Below are 17791 nucleotides of genomic sequence, written 5' to 3'. Positions count from 1 at the left end.
GATTCCAATGGGGATTTTATCATTTATTCACGTACCGGTGTACTTTGGGTGCGAGAGGTCCCGGGTTCAAATGCCAAACGAGCCCTTTTGTAGAGCCTTTAACAGTCTGAGACAGGCGGATCTTGGGCAACTGGTTGGAGGGGCAACTGCCATCCCTGGAGTGCAGGACGAGGTGGCTGAGTGATTAAGGCAATGGACTGCTAATCATTTGTGCTTTGCACAAGTGGCTTCAACATTGCACAACTTTTCTTTATTTCTTCCTTGATTAAAAATCTGTAATTTTAACCGGTACTGGTTACCTTCAGACGAGTCCTGTGACACTTGTGGGGGTCGTAGAGCAAAACTGAGAACGGCATTGTGTTTGTTAGAGTCTCCCCTTTCCATAGAATGGTCAAACAATTTTGTTGGTCAAACCGTTCGGAAGCTACAGACATTTATATGAGAAAACTGATATTCGGGATGTCTCATGTTTTGACAAACATCGCACTCGCTCTGCCGCCTTTCACCGAAAATGCAGAGGTGTGACATCAGCGGTTATGGAAGTTTGAGAAGCATCCAGTGCAAAAAAAAGATGAAATCTCTAGTTTCAAACTGACAGATTCCAATGGGGATTTTATCATTTATTCACATACCGGTGCGTCAATCGGCTCAAATTCAATGAGCTCCAATTCGTTTTGATGTCTTCTTTTTCATCTTCAAAATCTTCATTTAGCTCTTCTTCATTTGTTTCTTGCTGTTACAGAAAATGAAAATTTAATCTGAAAGACTCGGCAGATGAATTACAGAGGATTTGAACTGAAACCTGGTCAACTGCTTGGAAGACAGCTATGCTCACAAGTATACCAACAAAACTCACGTGATTCACTGTGGCCTGGAACCATCGACAAGTCAATCCATATCCTCACCGACATTGCTGGCGACAGCAAAAAAATGTCTTCGATAAAATGGCTCGTTGGTCTAGGGGTATGATTCTCGCTTTGGGTGCGAGAGGTCCCGGGTTCAAATCCCGGACGAGCCCTTTAACAGTCTGAGGGAGGCGGATCTTTGGCTACTGGTTGGAGGGGCAACTGCCGTCCCTGGAGTGCAGGACGAGGTGGCTGAGGGATCAAGGCAATGGACTGCTAATCATTTGTGCTCTGCACTAGTGGCTTCAACATTTATTAATTTCTTCCTTGATTAAAAATCTGTAATTTTAACCGGTACTGGTTACCTTCAGACAAGTCCTGTGACACTTGCGGGGGTCGTAGAGCAAAACTGAGAACGGCATTGTGTTTGTTAGAGTCTCCCCTTTCCATAGAATGGTCAAACAATTTTGTTGGTCAAACCGTTCGGAAGCTACAGACATTTATTTGAGAAAACTGATTTTTGGGATGTCTCATGTTTTGACAAACATCGCTCTCGCTCTGCCGCCTTTCACCGAAAATGCAGAGGTGTGACATCAGCGGTTATGTAAGATTGAGAAGCATCCAGTGCAAAAAAAAAGGTGAAATCTCTAGTTTCAAACTGACAGATTCCAATGGGGATTTTATCATTTATTCACGTACCGGTGTACTTTGGGTGCGAGAGGTCCCGGGTTCAAATCCCAAACGAGCCCTTTTGTAGAGCCTTTAACAGTCTGAGACAGGCGGATCTTGGGCAACTGGTTGGAGGGGCAACTGCCATCCCTGGAGTGCAGGACGAGGTGGCTGAGTGATTAAGGCAATGGACTGCTAATCATTTGTGCTTTGCACAAGTGGCTTCAACATTGCACAACTTTTCTTCATTTCTTCCTTGATTAAAAATCTGTAATTTTAACCGGTACTGGTTACCTTCAGACGAGTCCTGTGACACTTGTGGGGGTCGTAGAGCAAAACTGAGAACGACATTGTGTTTGTTAGAGTCTCCCCTTTCCATAGAATGGTCAAACAATTTTGTTGGTCAAACCGTTCGGAAGCTACAGACATTTATATGAGAAAACTGATATTCGGGATGTCTCATGTTTTGACAAACATCGCACTCGCTCTGCCGCCTTTCACCGAAAATGCAGAGGTGTGACATCAGCGGTTATGGAAGTTTGAGAAGCATCCAGTGCAAAAAAAAGATGAAATCTCTAGTTTCAAACTGACAGATTCCAATGGGGATTTTATCATTTATTCACATACCGGTGCGTCAATCGGCTCAAATTCAATGAGCTCCAATTCGTTTTGATGTCTTCTTTTTCATCTTCAAAATCTTCATTTAGCTCTTCTTCATTTGTTTCTTGCTGTTACAGAAAATGAAAATTTAATCTGAAAGACTCGGCAGATGAATTACAGAGGATTTGAACTGAAACCTGGTCAACTGCTTGGAAGACAGCTATGCTCACAAGTATACCAACAAAACTCACGTGATTCACTGTGGCCTGGAACCATCGACAAGTCAATCCATATCCTCACCGACATTGCTGGCGACAGCAAAAAAATGTCTTCGATAAAATGGCTCGTTGGTCTAGGGGTATGATTCTCGCTTTGGGTGCGAGAGGTCCCGGGTTCAAATCCCGGACGAGCCCTTTAACAGTCTGAGGGAGGCGGATCTTTGGCTACTGGTTGGAGGGGCAACTGCCGTCCCTGGAGTGCAGGACGAGGTGGCTGAGGGATCAAGGCAATGGACTGCTAATCATTTGTGCTCTGCACTAGTGGCTTCAACATTTATTAATTTCTTCCTTGATTAAAAATCTGTCATTTTAACCGGTACTGGTTACCTTCAGACAAGTCCTGTGACACTTGCGGGGGTCGTAGAGCAAAACTGAGAACGGCATTGTGTTTGTTAGAGTCTCCCCTTTCCATAGAATGGTCAAACAATTTTGTTGGTCAAACCGTTCGGAAGCTACAGACATTTATTTGAGAAAACTGATTTTTGGGATGTCTCATGTTTTGACAAACATCGCTCTCGCTCTGCCGCCTTTCACCGAAAATGCAAAGGTGTGACATCAGCGGTTATGTAAGATTGAGAAGCATCCAGTGCAAAAAAAAAGGTGAAATCTCTAGTTTCAAACTGACAGATTCCAATGGGGATTTTATCATTTATTCACGTACCGGTGTACTTTGGGTGCGAGAGGTCCCGGGTTCAAATCCCAAACGAGCCCTTTTGTAGAGCCTTTAACAGTCTGAGACAGGCGGATCTTGGGCAACTGGTTGGAGGGGCAACTGCCATCCCTGGAGTGCAGGACGAGGTGGCTGAGTGATTAAGGCAATGGACTGCTAATCATTTGTGCTTTGCACAAGTGGCTTCAACATTGCACAACTTTTCTTCATTTCTTCCTTGATTAAAAATCTGTAATTTTAACCGGTACTGGTTACCTTCAGACGAGTCCTGTGACACTTGTGGGGGTCGTAGAGCAAAACTGAGAACGGCATTGTGTTTGTTAGAGTCTCCCCTTTCCATAGAATGGTCAAACAATTTTGTTGGTCAAACCGTTCGGAAGCTACAGACATTTATATGAGAAAACTGATATTCGGGATGTCTCATGTTTTGACAAACATCGCACTCGCTCTGCCGCCTTTCACCGAAAATGCAGAGGTGTGATATCAGCGGTTATGGAAGTTTGAGAAGCATCCAGTGCAAAAAAAAGATGAAATCTCTAGTTTCAAACTGACAGATTCCAATGGGGATTTTATCATTTATTCACATACCGGTGCGTCAATCGGCTCAAATTCAATGAGCTCCAATTCGTTTTGATGTCTTCTTTTTCATCTTCAAAATCTTCATTTAGCTCTTCTTCATTTGTTTCTTGCTGTTACAGAAAATGAAAATTTAATCTGAAAGACTCGGCAGATGAATTACAGAGGATTTGAACTGAAACCTGGTCAACTGCTTGGAAGACAGCTATGCTCACAAGTATACCAACAAAACTCACGTGATTCACTGTGGCCTGGAACCATCGACAAGTCAATCCATATCCTCACCGACATTGCTGGCGACAGCAAAAAAATGTCTTCGATAAAATGGCTCGTTGGTCTAGGGGTATGATTCTCGCTTTGGGTGCGAGAGGTCCCCGGTTCAAATCCCGGACGAGCCCTTTAACAGTCTGAGGGTGGCGGATCTTTGGCTACTGGTTGGAGGGGGCAACTGCCGTCCCTGGAGTGCAGGACGAGGTGGCTGAGGGATCAAGGCAATGGACTGCTAATCATTTGTGCTCTGCACTAGTGGCTTCAACATTTATTGATTTCTTCCTTGATTAAAAATCTGTCATTTTAACCGGTACTGGTTACCTTCAGACAAGTCCTGTGACACTTGCGGGGGTCGTAGAGCAAAACTGAGAACGGCATTGTGTTTGTTAGAGTCTCCCCTTTCCATAGAATGGTCAAACAATTTTGTTGGTCAAACCGTTCGGAAGCTACAGACATTTATTTGAGAAAACTGATTTTTGGGATGTCTCATGTTTTGACAAACATCGCTCTCGCTCTGCCGCCTTTCACCGAAAATGCAAAGGTGTGACATCAGCGGTTATGTAAGATTGAGAAGCATCCAGTGCAAAAAAAAAGGTGAAATCTCTAGTTTCAAACTGACAGATTCCAATGGGGATTTTATCATTTATTCACGTACCGGTGTACTTTGGGTGCGAGAGGTCCCGGGTTCAAATCCCAAACGAGCCCTTTTGTAGAGCCTTTAACAGTCTGAGACAGGCGGATCTTGGGCAACTGGTTGGAGGGGCAACTGCCATCCCTGGAGTGCAGGACGAGGTGGCTGAGTGATTAAGGCAATGGACTGCTAATCATTTGTGCTTTGCACAAGTGGCTTCAACATTGCACAACTTTTCTTCATTTCTTCCTTGATTAAAAATCTGTAATTTTAACCGGTACTGGTTACCTTCAGACGAGTCCTGTGACACTTGTGGGGGTCGTAGAGCAAAACTGAGAACGGCATTGTGTTTGTTAGAGTCTCCCCTTTCCATAGAATGGTCAAACAATTTTGTTGGTCAAACCGTTCGGAAGCTACAGACATTTATATGAGAAAACTGATATTCGGGATGTCTCATGTTTTGACAAACATCGCACTCGCTCTGCCGCCTTTCACCGAAAATGCAGAGGTGTGATATCAGCGGTTATGGAAGTTTGAGAAGCATCCAGTGCAAAAAAAAGATGAAATCTCTAGTTTCAAACTGACAGATTCCAATGGGGATTTTATCATTTATTCACATACCGGTGCGTCAATCGGCTCAAATTCAATGAGCTCCAATTCGTTTTGATGTCTTCTTTTTCATCTTCAAAATCTTCATTTAGCTCTTCTTCATTTGTTTCTTGCTGTTACAGAAAATGAAAATTTAATCTGAAAGACTCGGCAGATGAATTACAGAGGATTTGAACTGAAACCTGGTCAACTGCTTGGAAGACAGCTATGCTCACAAGTATACCAACAAAACTCACGTGATTCACTGTGGCCTGGAACCATCGACAAGTCAATCCATATCCTCACCGACATTGCTGGCGACAGCAAAAAAATGTCTTCGATAAAATGGCTCGTTGGTCTAGGGGTATGATTCTCGCTTTGGGTGCGAGAGGTCCCGGGTTCAAATCCCGGACGAGCCCTTTAACAGTCTGAGGGAGGCAGATCTTTGGCTACTGGTTGGAGGGGCAACTGCCGTCCCTGGAGTGCAGGACGAGGTGGCTGAGGGATCAAGGCAATGGACTGCTAATCATTTGTGCTCTGCACTAGTGGCTTCAACATTTATTAATTTCTTCCTTGATTAAAAATCTGTAATTTTAACCGGTACTGGTTACCTTCAGACAAGTCCTGTGACACTTGCGGGGGTCGTAGAGCAAAACTGAGAACGGCATTGTGTTTGTTAGAGTCTCCCCTTTCCATAGAATGGTCAAACAATTTTGTTGGTCAAACCGTTCGGAAGCTACAGACATTTATTTGAGAAAACTGATTTTTGGGATGTCTCATGTTTTGACAAACATCGCTCTCGCTCTGCCGCCTTTCACCGAAAATGCAAAGGTGTGACATCAGCGGTTATGTAAGATTGAGAAGCATCCAGTGCAAAAAAAAAGGTGAAATCTCTAGTTTCAAACTGACAGATTCCAATGGGGATTTTATCATTTATTCACGTACCGGTGTACTTTGGGTGCGAGAGGTCCCGGGTTCAAATCCCAAACGAGCCCTTTTGTAGAGCCTTTAACAGTCTGAGACAGGCGGATCTTGGGCAACTGGTTGGAGGGGCAACTGCCATCCCTGGAGTGCAGGACGAGGTGGCTGAGTGATTAAGGCAATGGACTGCTAATCATTTGTGCTTTGCACAAGTGGCTTCAACATTGCACAACTTTTCTTCATTTCTTCCTTGATTAAAAATCTGTAATTTTAACCGGTACTGGTTACCTTCAGACGAGTCCTGTGACACTTGTGGGGGTCGTAGAGCAAAACTGAGAACGGCATTGTGTTTGTTAGAGTCTCCCCTTTCCATAGAATGGTCAAACAATTTTGTTGGTCAAACCGTTCGGAAGCTACAGACATTTATATGAGAAAACTGATATTCGGGATGTCTCATGTTTTGACAAACATCGCACTCGCTCTGCCGCCTTTCACCGAAAATGCAGAGGTGTGATATCAGCGGTTATGGAAGTTTGAGAAGCATCCAGTGCAAAAAAAAGATGAAATCTCTAGTTTCAAACTGACAGATTCCAATGGGGATTTTATTTTTAATTCACATACCGGTGCGTCAATCGGCTCAAATTCAATGAGCTCCAATTCGTTTTGATGTCTTCTTTTTCATCTTCAAAATCTTCATTTAGCTCTTCTTCATTTGTTTCTTGCTGTTACAGAAAATGAAAATTGAATCTGAAAGACTCGGCAGATGAATTACAGAGGATTTGAACTGAAACCTGGTCAACTGCTTGGAAGACAGCTATGCTCACAAGTATACCAACAAAACTCACGTGATTCACTGTGGCCTGGAACCATCGACAAGTCAATCCATATCCTCACCGACATTGCTGGCGACAGCAAAAAAATGTCTTCGATAAAATGGCTCGTTGGTCTAGGGGTATGATTCTCGCTTTGGGTGCGAGAGGTCCCCGGTTCAAATCCCGGACGAGCCCTTTAACAGTCTGAGGGTGGCGGATCTTTGGCTACTGGTTGGAGGGGGCAACTGCCGTCCCTGGAGTGCAGGACGAGGTGGCTGAGGGATCAAGGCAATGGACTGCTAATCATTTGTGCTCTGCACTAGTGGCTTCAACATTTATTAATTTCTTCCTTGATTAAAAATCTGTAATTTTAACCGGTACTGGTTACCTTCAGACAAGTCCTGTGACACTTGCGGGGGTCGTAGAGCAAAACTGAGAACGGCATTGTGTTTGTTAGAGTCTCCCCTTTCCATAGAATGGTCAAACAATTTTGTTGGTCAAACCGTTTGGAAGCTACAGACATTTATTTGAGAAAACTGATTTTTGGGATGTCTCATGTTTTGACAAACATCGCTCTCGCTCTGCCGCCTTTCACCGAAAATGCAGAGGTGTGACATCAGCGGTTATGTAAGATTGAGAAGCATCCAGTGCAAAAAAAAAGGTGAAATCTCTAGTTTCAAACTGACAGATTCCAATGGGGATTTTATCATTTATTCACGTACCGGTGTACTTTGGGTGCGAGAGGTCCCGGGTTCAAATCCCAAACGAGCCCTTTTGTAGAGCCTTTAACAGTCTGAGACAGGCGGATCTTGGGCAACTGGTTGGAGGGGCAACTGCCATCCCTGGAGTGCAGGACGAGGTGGCTGAGTGATTAAGGCAATGGACTGCTAATCATTTGTGCTTTGCACAAGTGGCTTCAACATTGCACAACTTTTCTTTATTTCTTCCTTGATTAAAAATCTGTAATTTTAACCGGTACTGGTTACCTTCAGACGAGTCCTGTGACACTTGTGGGGGTCGTAGAGCAAAACTGAGAACGGCATTGTGTTTGTTAGAGTCTCCCCTTTCCATAGAATGGTCAAACAATTTTGTTGGTCAAACCGTTCGGAAGCTACAGACATTTATATGAGAAAACTGATATTCGGGATGTCTCATGTTTTGACAAACATCGCACTCGCTCTGCCGCCTTTCACCGAAAATGCAGAGGTGTGATATCAGCGGTTATGGAAGTTTGAGAAGCATCCAGTGCAAAAAAAAGATGAAATCTCTAGTTTCAAACTGACAGATTCCAATGGGGATTTTATTTTTAATTCACATACCGGTGCGTCAATCGGCTCAAATTCAATGAGCTCCAATTCGTTTTGATGTCTTCTTTTTCATCTTCAAAATCTTCATTTAGCTCTTCTTCATTTGTTTCTTGCTGTTACAGAAAATGAAAATTGAATCTGAAAGACTCGGCAGATGAATTACAGAGGATTTGAACTGAAACCTGGTCAACTGCTTGGAAGACAGCTATGCTCACAAGTATACCAACAAAACTCACGTGATTCACTGTGGCCTGGAACCATCGACAAGTCAATCCATATCCTCACCGACATTGCTGGCGACAGCAAAAAAATGTCTTCGATAAAATGGCTCGTTGGTCTAGGGGTATGATTCTCGCTTTGGGTGCGAGAGGTCCCCGGTTCAAATCCCGGACGAGCCCTTTAACAGTCTGAGGGTGGCGGATCTTTGGCTACTGGTTGGAGGGGGCAACTGCCGTCCCTGGAGTGCAGGACGAGGTGGCTGAGGGATCAAGGCAATGGACTGCTAATCATTTGTGCTCTGCACTAGTGGCTTCAACATTTATTAATTTCTTCCTTGATTAAAAATCTGTAATTTTAACCGGTACTGGTTACCTTCAGACAAGTCCTGTGACACTTGCGGGGGTCGTAGAGCAAAACTGAGAACGGCATTGTGTTTGTTAGAGTCTCCCCTTTCCATAGAATGGTCAAACAATTTTGTTGGTCAAACCGTTTGGAAGCTACAGACATTTATTTGAGAAAACTGATTTTTGGGATGTCTCATGTTTTGACAAACATCGCTCTCGCTCTGCCGCCTTTCACCGAAAATGCAGAGGTGTGACATCAGCGGTTATGTAAGATTGAGAAGCATCCAGTGCAAAAAAAAAGGTGAAATCTCTAGTTTCAAACTGACAGATTCCAATGGGGATTTTATCATTTATTCACGTACCGGTGTACTTTGGGTGCGAGAGGTCCCGGGTTCAAATCCCAAACGAGCCCTTTTGTAGAGCCTTTAACAGTCTGAGACAGGCGGATCTTGGGCAACTGGTTGGAGGGGCAACTGCCATCCCTGGAGTGCAGGACGAGGTGGCTGAGTGATTAAGGCAATGGACTGCTAATCATTTGTGCTTTGCACAAGTGGCTTCAACATTGCACAACTTTTCTTTATTTCTTCCTTGATTAAAAATCTGTAATTTTAACCGGTACTGGTTACCTTCAGACGAGTCCTGTGACACTTGTGGGGGTCGTAGAGCAAAACTGAGAACGGCATTGTGTTTGTTAGAGTCTCCCCTTTCCATAGAATGGTCAAACAATTTTGTTGGTCAAACCGTTCGGAAGCTACAGACATTTATATGAGAAAACTGATATTCGGGATGTCTCATGTTTTGACAAACATCGCACTCGCTCTGCCGCCTTTCACCGAAAATGCAGAGGTGTGACATCAGCGGTTATGGAAGTTTGAGAAGCATCCAGTGCAAAAAAAAGATGAAATCTCTAGTTTCAAACTGACAGATTCCAATGGGGATTTTATCATTTATTCACATACCGGTGCGTCAATCGGCTCAAATTCAATGAGCTCTAATTCGTTTTGATGTCTTCTTTTTCATCTTCAAAATCTTCATTTAGCTCTTCTTCATTTGTTTCTTGCTGTTACAGAAAATGAAAATTGAATCTGAAAGACTCGGCAGATGAATTACAGAGGATTTGAACTGAAACCTGGTCAACTGCTTGGAAGACAGCTATGCTCACAAGTATACCAACAAAACTCACGTGATTCACTGTGGCCTGGAACCATCGACAAGTCAATCCATATCCTCACCGACATTGCTGGCGACAGCAAAAAAATGTCTTCGATAAAATGGCTCGTTGGTCTAGGGGTATGATTCTCGCTTTGGGTGCGAGAGGTCCCGGGTTCAAATCCTGGACGAGCCCTTTAACAGTCTGAGGGAGGCGGATCTTTGGCTACTGGTTGGAGGGGCAACTGCCGTCCCTGGAGTGCAGGACGAGGTGGCTGAGGGATCAAGGCAATGGACTGCTAATCATTTGTGCTCTGCACTAGTGGCTTCAACATTTATTAATTTCTTCCTTGATTAAAAATCTGTCATTTTAACCGGTACTGGTTACCTTCAGACAAGTCCTGTGACACTTGCGGGGGTCGTAGAGCAAAACTGAGAACGGCATTGTGTTTGTTAGAGTCTCCCCTTTCCATAGAATGGTCAAACAATTTTGTTGGTCAAACCGTTCGGAAGCTACAGACATTTATTTGAGAAAACTGATTTTTGGGATGTCTCATGTTTTGACAAACATCGCTCTCGCTCTGCCGCCTTTCACCGAAAATGCAAAGGTGTGACATCAGCGGTTATGTAAGATTGAGAAGCATCCAGTGCAAAAAAAAAGGTGAAATCTCTAGTTTCAAACTGACAGATTCCAATGGGGATTTTATCATTTATTCACGTACCGGTGTACTTTGGGTGCGAGAGGTCCCGGGTTCAAATCCCAAACGAGCCCTTTTGTAGAGCCTTTAACAGTCTGAGACAGGCGGATCTTGGGCAACTGGTTGGAGGGGCAACTGCCATCCCTGGAGTGCAGGACGAGGTGGCTGAGTGATTAAGGCAATGGACTGCTAATCATTTGTGCTTTGCACAAGTGGCTTCAACATTGCACAACTTTTCTTCATTTCTTCCTTGATTAAAAATCTGTAATTTTAACCGGTACTGGTTACCTTCAGACGAGTCCTGTGACACTTGTGGGGGTCGTAGAGCAAAACTGAGAACGGCATTGTGTTTGTTAGAGTCTCCCCTTTCCATAGAATGTTCAAACAATTTTGTTGGTCAAACCGTTCGGAAGCTACAGACATTTATATGAGAAAACTGATATTCGGGATGTCTCATGTTTTGACAAACATCGCACTCGCTCTGCCGCCTTTCACCGAAAATGCAGAGGTGTGATATCAGCGGTTATGGAAGTTTGAGAAGCATCCAGTGCAAAAAAAAGATGAAATCTCTAGTTTCAAACTGACAGATTCCAATGGGGATTTTATCATTTATTCACATACCGGTGCGTCAATCGGCTCAAATTCAATGAGCTCTAATTCGTTTTGATGTCTTCTTTTTCATCTTCAAAATCTTCATTTAGCTCTTCTTCATTTGTTTCTTGCTGTTACAGAAAATGAAAATTGAATCTGAAAGACTCGGCAGATGAATTACAGAGGATTTGAACTGAAACCTGGTCAACTGCTTGGAAGACAGCTATGCTCACAAGTATACCAACAAAACTCACGTGATTCACTGTGGCCTGGAACCATCGACAAGTCAATCCATATCCTCACCGACATTGCTGGCGACAGCAAAAAAATGTCTTCGATAAAATGGCTCGTTGGTCTAGGGGTATGATTCTCGCTTTGGGTGCGAGAGGTCCCGGGTTCAAATCCTGGACGAGCCCTTTAACAGTCTGAGGGAGGCGGATCTTTGGCTACTGGTTGGAGGGGCAACTGCCGTCCCTGGAGTGCAGGACGAGGTGGCTGAGGGATCAAGGCAATGGACTGCTAATCATTTGTGCTCTGCACTAGTGGCTTCAACATTTATTAATTTCTTCCTTGATTAAAAATCTGTCATTTTAACCGGTACTGGTTACCTTCAGACAAGTCCTGTGACACTTGCGGGGGTCGTAGAGCAAAACTGAGAACGGCATTGTGTTTGTTAGAGTCTCCCCTTTCCATAGAATGGTCAAACAATTTTGTTGGTCAAACCGTTCGGAAGCTACAGACATTTATTTGAGAAAACTGATTTTTGGGATGTCTCATGTTTTGACAAACATCGCTCTCGCTCTGCCGCCTTTCACCGAAAATGCAAAGGTGTGACATCAGCGGTTATGTAAGATTGAGAAGCATCCAGTGCAAAAAAAAAGGTGAAATCTCTAGTTTCAAACTGACAGATTCCAATGGGGATTTTATCATTTATTCACGTACCGGTGTACTTTGGGTGCGAGAGGTCCCGGGTTCAAATCCCAAACGAGCCCTTTTGTAGAGCCTTTAACAGTCTGAGACAGGCGGATCTTGGGCAACTGGTTGGAGGGGCAACTGCCATCCCTGGAGTGCAGGACGAGGTGGCTGAGTGATTAAGGCAATGGACTGCTAATCATTTGTGCTTTGCACAAGTGGCTTCAACATTGCACAACTTTTCTTCATTTCTTCCTTGATTAAAAATCTGTAATTTTAACCGGTACTGGTTACCTTCAGACGAGTCCTGTGACACTTGTGGGGGTCGTAGAGCAAAACTGAGAACGGCATTGTGTTTGTTAGAGTCTCCCCTTTCCATAGAATGTTCAAACAATTTTGTTGGTCAAACCGTTCGGAAGCTACAGACATTTATATGAGAAAACTGATATTCGGGATGTCTCATGTTTTGACAAACATCGCACTCGCTCTGCCGCCTTTCACCGAAAATGCAGAGGTGTGATATCAGCGGTTATGGAAGTTTGAGAAGCATCCAGTGCAAAAAAAAGATGAAATCTCTAGTTTCAAACTGACAGATTCCAATGGGGATTTTATTTTTAATTCACATACCGGTGCGTCAATCGGCTCAAATTCAATGAGCTCCAATTCGTTTTGATGTCTTCTTTTTCATCTTCAAAATCTTCATTTAGCTCTTCTTCATTTGTTTCTTGCTGTTACAGAAAATGAAAATTGAATCTGAAAGACTCGGCAGATGAATTACAGAGGATTTGAACTGAAACCTGGTCAACTGCTTGGAAGACAGCTATGCTCACAAGTATACCAACAAAACTCACGTGATTCACTGTGGCCTGGAACCATCGACAAGTCAATCCATATCCTCACCGACATTGCTGGCGACAGCAAAAAAATGTCTTCGATAAAATGGCTCGTTGGTCTAGGGGTATGATTCTCGCTTTGGGTGCGAGAGGTCCCGGGTTCAAATCCCGGACGAGCCCTTTAACAGTCTGAGGGAGGCGGATCTTTGGCTACTGGTTGGAGGGGCAACTGCCGTCCCTGGAGTGCAGGACGAGGTGGCTGAGGGATCAAGGCAATGGACTGCTAATCATTTGTGCTCTGCACTAGTGGCTTCAACATTTATTAATTTCTTCCTTGATTAAAAATCTGTTATTTTAACCGGTACTGGTTACCTTCAGACAAGTCCTGTGACACTTGCGGGGGTCGTAGAGCAAAACTGAGAACGGCATTGTGTTTGTTAGAGTCTCCCCTTTCCATAGAATGGTCAAACAATTTTGTTGGTCAAACCGTTCGGAAGCTACAGACATTTATTTGAGAAAACTGATTTTTGGGATGTCTCATGTTTTGACAAACATCGCTCTCGCTCTGCCGCCTTTCACCGAAAATGCAGAGGTGTGACATCAGCGGTTATGTAAGATTGAGAAGCATCCAGTGCAAAAAAAAAGGTGAAATCTCTAGTTTCAAACTGACAGATTCCAATGGGGATTTTATCATTTATTCACGTACCGGTGTACTTTGGGTGCGAGAGGTCCCGGGTTCAAATCCCAAACGAGCCCTTTTGTAGAGCCTTTAACAGTCTGAGACAGGCGGATCTTGGGCAACTGGTTGGAGGGGCAACTGCCATCCCTGGAGTGCAGGACGAGGTGGCTGAGTGATTAAGGCAATGGACTGCTAATCATTTGTGCTTTGCACAAGTGGCTTCAACATTGCACAACTTTTCTTCATTTCTTCCTTGATTAAAAATCTGTAATTTTAACCGGTACTGGTTACCTTCAGACAAGTCCTGTGACACTTGCGGGGGTCGTAGAGCAAAACTGAGAACGGCATTGTGTTTGTTAGAGTCTCCCCTTTCCATAGAATGGTCAAACAATTTTGTTGGTCAAACCGTTCGGAAGCTACAGACATTTATTTGAGAAAACTGATTTTTGGGATGTCTCATGTTTTGACAAACATCGCTCTCGCTCTGCCGCCTTTCACCGAAAATGCAGAGGTGTGACATCAGCGGTTATGTAAGATTGAGAAGCATCCAGTGCAAAAAAAAAGGTGAAATCTCTAGTTTCAAACTGACAGATTCCAATGGGGATTTTATCATTTATTCACGTACCGGTGTACTTTGGGTGCGAGAGGTCCCGGGTTCAAATCCCAAACGAGCCCTTTTGTAGAGCCTTTAACAGTCTGAGACAGGCGGATCTTGGGCAACTGGTTGGAGGGGCAACTGCCATCCCTGGAGTGCAGGACGAGGTGGCTGAGTGATTAAGGCAATGGACTGCTAATCATTTGTGCTTTGCACAAGTGGCTTCAACATTGCACAACTTTTCTTCATTTCTTCCTTGATTAAAAATCTGTAATTTTAACCGGTACTGGTTACCTTCAGACGAGTCCTGTGACACTTGTGAGGGTCGTAGAGCAAAACTGAGAACGGCATTGTGTTTGTTAGAGTCTCCCCTTTCCATAGAATGGTCAAACAATTTTGTTGGTCAAACCGTTCGGAAGCTACAGACATTTATATGAGAAAACTGATATTCGGGATGTCTCATGTTTTGACAAACATCGCACTTGCTCTGCCGCCTTTCACCGAAAATGCAGAGGTGTGACATCAGCGGTTATGGAAGTTTGAGAAGCATCCAGTGCAAAAAAAAGATGAAATCTCTAGTTTCAAACTGACAGATTCCAATGGGGATTTTATCATTTATTCACATACCGGTGCGTCAATCGGCTCAAATTCAATGAGCTCCAATTCGTTTTGATGTCTTCTTTTTCATCTTCAAAATCTTCATTTAGCTCTTCTTCATTTGTTTCTTGCTGTTACAGAAAATGAAAATTTAATCTGAAAGACTCGGCAGATGAATTACAGAGGATTTGAACTGAAACCTGGTCAACTGCTTGGAAGACAGCTATGCTCACAAGTATACCAACAAAACTCACGTGATTCACTGTGGCCTGGAACCATCGACAAGTCAATCCATATCCTCACCGACATTGCTGGCGACAGCAAAAAAATGTCTTCGATAAAATGGCTCGTTGGTCTAGGGGTATGATTCTCGCTTTGGGTGCGAGAGGTCCCGGGTTCAAATCCCGGACGAGCCCTTTAACAGTCTGAGGGAGGCAGATCTTTGGCTACTGGTTGGAGGGGCAACTGCCGTCCCTGGAGTGCAGGACGAGGTGGCTGAGGGATCAAGGCAATGGACTGCTAATCATTTGTGCTCTGCACTAGTGGCTTCAACATTTATTAATTTCTTCCTTGATTAAAAATCTGTAATTTTAACCGGTACTGGTTACCTTCAGACAAGTCCTGTGACACTTGCGGGGGTCGTAGAGCAAAACTGAGAACGGCATTGTGTTTGTTAGAGTCTCCCCTTTCCATAGAATGGTCAAACAATTTTGTTGGTCAAACCGTTCGGAAGCTACAGACATTTATTTGAGAAAACTGATTTTTGGGATGTCTCATGTTTTGACAAACATCGCTCTCGCTCTGCCGCCTTTCACCGAAAATGCAAAGGTGTGACATCAGCGGTTATGTAAGATTGAGAAGCATCCAGTGCAAAAAAAAAGGTGAAATCTCTAGTTTCAAACTGACAGATTCCAATGGGGATTTTATCATTTATTCACGTACCGGTGTACTTTGGGTGCGAGAGGTCCCGGGTTCAAATCCCAAACGAGCCCTTTTGTAGAGCCTTTAACAGTCTGAGACAGGCGGATCTTGGGCAACTGGTTGGAGGGGCAACTGCCATCCCTGGAGTGCAGGACGAGGTGGCTGAGTGATTAAGGCAATGGACTGCTAATCATTTGTGCTTTGCACAAGTGGCTTCAACATTGCACAACTTTTCTTCATTTCTTCCTTGATTAAAAATCTGTAATTTTAACCGGTACTGGTTACCTTCAGACGAGTCCTGTGACACTTGTGGGGGTCGTAGAGCAAAACTGAGAACGGCATTGTGTTTGTTAGAGTCTCCCCTTTCCATAGAATGGTCAAACAATTTTGTTGGTCAAACCGTTCGGAAGCTACAGACATTTATATGAGAAAACTGATATTCGGGATGTCTCATGTTTTGACAAACATCGCACTCGCTCTGCCGCCTTTCACCGAAAATGCAGAGGTGTGATATCAGCGGTTATGGAAGTTTGAGAAGCATCCAGTGCAAAAAAAAGATGAAATCTCTAGTTTCAAACTGACAGATTCCAATGGGGATTTTATTTTTAATTCACATACCGGTGCGTCAATCGGCTCAAATTCAATGAGCTCCAATTCGTTTTGATGTCTTCTTTTTCATCTTCAAAATCTTCATTTAGCTCTTCTTCATTTGTTTCTTGCTGTTACAGAAAATGAAAATTGAATCTGAAAGACTCGGCAGATGAATTACAGAGGATTTGAACTGAAACCTGGTCAACTGCTTGGAAGACAGCTATGCTCACAAGTATACCAACAAAACTCACGTGATTCACTGTGGCCTGGAACCATCGACAAGTCAATCCATATCCTCACCGACATTGCTGGCGAGAGCAAAAAAATGTCTTCGATAAAATGGCTCGTTGGTCTAGGGGTATGATTCTCGCTTTGGGTGCGAGAGGTCCCGGGTTCAAATCCCGGACGAGCCCTTTAACAGTCTGAGGGAGGCGGATCTTTGGCTACTGGTTGGAGGGGCAACTGCCGTCCCTGGAGTGCAGGACGAGGTGGCTGAGGGATCAAGGCAATGGACTGCTAATCATTTGTGCTCTGCACTAGTGGCTTCAACATTTATTAATTTCTTCCTTGATTAAAAATCTGTTATTTTAACCGGTACTGGTTACCTTCAGACAAGTCCTGTGACACTTGCGGGGGTCGTAGAGCAAAACTGAGAACGGCATTGTGTTTGTTAGAGTCTCCCCTTTCCATAGAATGGTCAAACAATTTTGTTGGTCAAACCGTTCGGAAGCTACAGACATTTATTTGAGAAAACTGATTTTTGGGATGTCTCATGTTTTGACAAACATCGCTCTCGCTCTGCCGCCTTTCACCGAAAATGCAGAGGTGTGACATCAGCGGTTATGTAAGATTGAGAAGCATCCAGTGCAAAAAAAAAGGTGAAATCTCTAGTTTCAAACTGACAGATTCCAATGGGGATTTTATCATTTATTCACGTACCGGTGTACTTTGGGTGCGAGAGGTCCCGGGTTCAAATCCCAAACGAGCCCTTTTGTAGAGCCTTTAACAGTCTGAGACAGGCGGATCTTGGGCAACTGGTTGGAGGGGCAACTGCCATCCCTGGAGTGCAGGACGAGGTGGCTGAGTGATTAAGGCAATGGACTGCTAATCATTTGTGCTTTGCACAAGTGGCTTCAACATTGCACAACTTTTCTTCATTTCTTCCTTGATTAAAAATCTGTAATTTTAACCGGTACTGGTTACCTTCAGACAAGTCCTGTGACACTTGCGGGGGTCGTAGAGCAAAACTGAGAACGGCATTGTGTTTGTTAGAGTCTCCCCTTTCCATAGAATGGTCAAACAATTTTGTTGGTCAAACCGTTCGGAAGCTACAGACATTTATTTGAGAAAACTGATTTTTGGGATGTCTCATGTTTTGACAAACATCGCTCTCGCTCTGCCGCCTTTCACCGAAAATGCAGAGGTGTGACATCAGCGGTTATGTAAGATTGAGAAGCATCCAGTGCAAAAAAAAAGGTGAAATCTCTAGTTTCAA

General features: G+C 43.9%; 11 non-coding genes across 11 annotated transcripts; all 11 read left to right on the top strand.

The window, feature by feature from the left end:
• Positions 1 to 946: 946 nt before the first annotated feature.
• Positions 947 to 1018, top strand: trnap-ugg (transfer RNA proline (anticodon UGG)). The gene has a single exon. It is a non-coding gene; the product is annotated as a tRNA-Pro (tRNA).
• A 1437-nt stretch (positions 1019 to 2455) lies between these two features.
• Positions 2456 to 2527, top strand: trnap-ugg (transfer RNA proline (anticodon UGG)). The gene has a single exon. It is a non-coding gene; the product is annotated as a tRNA-Pro (tRNA).
• Positions 2528 to 3964: 1437 nt separating this feature from the next.
• On the top strand, positions 3965 to 4036 carry trnap-ugg (transfer RNA proline (anticodon UGG)). Its single transcript has one exon. It is a non-coding gene; the product is annotated as a tRNA-Pro (tRNA).
• Positions 4037 to 5474: 1438 nt separating this feature from the next.
• Positions 5475 to 5546, top strand: trnap-ugg (transfer RNA proline (anticodon UGG)). Its single transcript has one exon. It is a non-coding gene; the product is annotated as a tRNA-Pro (tRNA).
• A 1437-nt stretch (positions 5547 to 6983) lies between these two features.
• On the top strand, positions 6984 to 7055 carry trnap-ugg (transfer RNA proline (anticodon UGG)). Its single transcript has one exon. It is a non-coding gene; the product is annotated as a tRNA-Pro (tRNA).
• Positions 7056 to 8493: 1438 nt separating this feature from the next.
• On the top strand, positions 8494 to 8565 carry trnap-ugg (transfer RNA proline (anticodon UGG)). The gene has a single exon. It is a non-coding gene; the product is annotated as a tRNA-Pro (tRNA).
• A 1438-nt stretch (positions 8566 to 10003) lies between these two features.
• On the top strand, positions 10004 to 10075 carry trnap-ugg (transfer RNA proline (anticodon UGG)). The gene has a single exon. It is a non-coding gene; the product is annotated as a tRNA-Pro (tRNA).
• A 1437-nt stretch (positions 10076 to 11512) lies between these two features.
• On the top strand, positions 11513 to 11584 carry trnap-ugg (transfer RNA proline (anticodon UGG)). The gene has a single exon. It is a non-coding gene; the product is annotated as a tRNA-Pro (tRNA).
• Positions 11585 to 13021: 1437 nt separating this feature from the next.
• Positions 13022 to 13093, top strand: trnap-ugg (transfer RNA proline (anticodon UGG)). Its single transcript has one exon. It is a non-coding gene; the product is annotated as a tRNA-Pro (tRNA).
• A 2035-nt stretch (positions 13094 to 15128) lies between these two features.
• trnap-ugg (transfer RNA proline (anticodon UGG)) lies at positions 15129 to 15200 on the top strand. The gene has a single exon. It is a non-coding gene; the product is annotated as a tRNA-Pro (tRNA).
• A 1437-nt stretch (positions 15201 to 16637) lies between these two features.
• On the top strand, positions 16638 to 16709 carry trnap-ugg (transfer RNA proline (anticodon UGG)). The gene has a single exon. It is a non-coding gene; the product is annotated as a tRNA-Pro (tRNA).
• Positions 16710 to 17791: the final 1082 nt, after the last annotated feature.

This window comes from Salvelinus fontinalis, chromosome 33 (genome assembly GCF_029448725.1).
Source record: "Salvelinus fontinalis isolate EN_2023a chromosome 33, ASM2944872v1, whole genome shotgun sequence".
Lineage (NCBI taxonomy): Eukaryota > Metazoa > Chordata > Actinopteri > Salmoniformes > Salmonidae > Salvelinus > Salvelinus fontinalis.
This window is presented reverse-complemented; position numbering and strand designations above follow the sequence as displayed.